The sequence below is a fragment of the Capsella rubella genome, unplaced genomic scaffold (assembly GCF_000375325.1).
Source record: "Capsella rubella cultivar Monte Gargano unplaced genomic scaffold, Caprub1_0 scaffold_8, whole genome shotgun sequence".
NCBI classification, from domain to species: Eukaryota; Viridiplantae; Streptophyta; class Magnoliopsida; order Brassicales; family Brassicaceae; genus Capsella; species Capsella rubella.
Window position 1 is genome coordinate 4,571,195 of NW_006238916.1, and position 2,785 is coordinate 4,573,979.

The 2,785-nt window shown below is 38.2% G+C and overlaps 1 non-coding gene across 1 annotated transcript; it reads left to right on the forward strand.

Annotated features, from left to right (window-relative positions):
- The first annotated feature begins 2,577 nt into the window (after positions 1 to 2,577).
- Positions 2,578 to 2,685, forward strand: LOC111829139. The gene has a single exon (XR_002832697.1). It is a non-coding gene; the product is annotated as a small nucleolar RNA R71 (small nucleolar RNA).
- The last annotated feature ends 100 nt before the right edge of the window (positions 2,686 to 2,785 follow it).

Below are 2,785 nucleotides of genomic sequence, written 5' to 3' on the forward strand. Positions count from 1 at the left end.
TTTATGTGTGATTGGTACGATCCATCTTTTGGACGGAGAGTTTGTGTTGAAAAATATGGAGTAACTGCTGTAAGAACGTCAAGGAAACTTGATAGGTATGATGGATTGGGCAGGTGAATAAAGGATGGTGTCAATCCGCTACAATTGGTGTTATCACTCAAGTTGGTAATATCTCTTAAAACTCTATTAAAAGCAGACTATAAAGGCACAAAAACTGTGGGTGTAGTAGCGGTAGATCTGGTAGCTTGTATTTGATGGCTTGAACTTTCATTAACACGGCTTCTCTTTGATGGTTTTGATTGAATGTCTTCATTGAAGCTTGTGGGTAATGGTTTTTTCTTCATAGTTTGGCTGAAAAGAAAGTTGATAACGAAAATAACCAATGGAAGAACTGTTTATTTTTTTTGTGTGATAAGTTTAGCATTTGTAAAAGTGATAGTAGGTTGTCATGTGAAGATATTTTTTACTTAATACAAAATATTCTCCGAGGATTATATACATCAATTTTAATTAGTTAAGCAGAATGTGCATAATTTATGGGATTTTGATTTCCTAGAGATATGAATAATACAAACATTTTTATGTAAGTCAAAGTGACGCTGGTCAATGAAGTTAAGGAGCAGAAGATTAGCAGGATATTAAATTGGTGGCTCTAATTTAGTGGCATTTTTCAGTAAATTAGTGATGGAAATCGTTTTCTTTTAATCTTTGTGAAGTTTCTAAGATTGGTTATCGTTAATTTTGTCCAATACGTTTAATATCATCTCTTTATTTATAATATTGTTGTCAACACCAAATTACCCTCTAAACTCTTATATAGTTTAACATGTTTGATTGATTTCTTAACTTTTGTTTTTGTTTTCTTTTGTTACAGGAATGACACTCATAGTACTAATGTTACTATAAACTTTCTTTTTAAATTTTGGATACTACAGAGGAGCTTGCAATGATATTATAGAAGCAAGATAATACACAGAGATGAAAAGGTAACTTCATATTTGAAACAAGGGTTTTGTGTGTCTTGGAGTTCAATTCCCCAGTGCAATGTACTACATGAGGTTACCGATCCAATTGAGTGTGTTGTAAACAAGTAAGATATAACAGAACTATCAAGTCAAACCAAGCAGTTGAAAGTTTGGGATTAAGAACTCAAAAAAGTAAACTACAGAATGATAAACTAAAAGATCTAAGAACAGTATTGAAGATAAGCTAAAGGATCTAAGGATACTACTGAAGCGAAACTAAGATCTATCGGCCAAGATGAGTGATATATTGCAAGCTTTGTACTTGTTGAAACCTAGTCTTTTGGCTACGGATAGCGGCATGAGGCTAACCAAGGCTCCGAGGTCACAAAGGCATCTAGCAAAGAAGAGTGGTCTCAAAGAGAAATGGAGCGTAAAAGATCCTGGATTTTTAAGCTTCTCAAGAACTTTCTTCTTCTAGATAATAGCACTGCACTCAAGGTTCAATACCACCGCTCCCTGAACTTCCTTTAGCCTTTCCATGATTGCATCCTTCAAGAATTTTTGGTAAGGAGGTATGAGAGCAAAAGCGTCTATTAGGGGCATATTCAGTTCGATGTCATTAATGTGTTTGTCAAATTGAGCCTTGTACCTCGCGATTATCTCCTTTTCAAACCCGCTAAGGAATGGTAATTGAGGTTTATATGGAGGCGGGGGGTGAATCGTTTCTATTCAGGATCTTGCCTCTCCTAAACATCTCCAGCATGGCCAGGTCTGATGTTGACCTGATCGTGCTTGATATGAACCCGATCGACCGTGTGCTGACTGAGATGTGGAGGTGGTGTTTCCTTTTAACTGGATAACATGATGGTTGAGGTTGGTAAACTTCTTGGTGAGTGTTGTGTAAGAATGGTCAATTTGACTACGAATCTCGAGGAGGGACTTGTTTGATTGGTGATTGCCGTCGGTTTGACTTTGGAGGATTTTGTGAAGTAGAGTCTGGATGTCTTGTTCTTAAGGTGCGTTAGGGGATTATTGTTGGAACCCTGGAGGATGTGCCATAGGTTGTTGATAAGCACCTTGGGACTGTTGCTGAGGGATAAAAGCTTGTTTTTGATTGAAGCCAACAAACGGCTTATTCTGGAATTGTTGTTGCTGAGGAGGATAGACTTGATCTTGAGGGTTGGCAACATTGGTGCTTCTATAAGACAGATTCGGGTTGGTTTTATAGTTGATGTAGCCCTTTTGGTAACCTCCTTGATTCTGAATATAACTCACCTCCTCAGTATTATCACAAGCACCCTCATGAGGTTAAAAGGTCTCTTCCTCTTGAACAAAGTGAACACTCTTCTGCTGGTTCATCAAAAACTTATCAAGCTTTTCGTTAAGTGCCTTCATATCCTTCTTATACTTTTCTTCTTGTTTGGTGTTTCCACGGACGGTTCTGTCATAGTTCTCGTTGTATGATCCTTCAGACTGAGCTAGATTTTCCACGAGTTCCCAACCAGCCTCGACATCCTTGTTTAGGAAATTTCCATTGCTGGCCGTATCAAGAAGTAGGCGAAACTTGAGCAGTATTCCTCGGTAGAGAGTACTAAGGAGAGTCTCGTTGCAGAAACCGTGATAAGGACATTGGGACTAGTAGATCTTGAATCGCTCCCATACCTCATAGGAGGGTTTGTTGTTTCGCTGAGCAAAGCTAGAGATGTCGTTCCTTAATCATGCGGTTCATGCATTCCAGAAGAACTTAGACAAAAACGCTTTCTTGCACTCTTCCCAAGTTGTGATTGATCAAACTGGCAATGACTTTTCCCATTGATGAG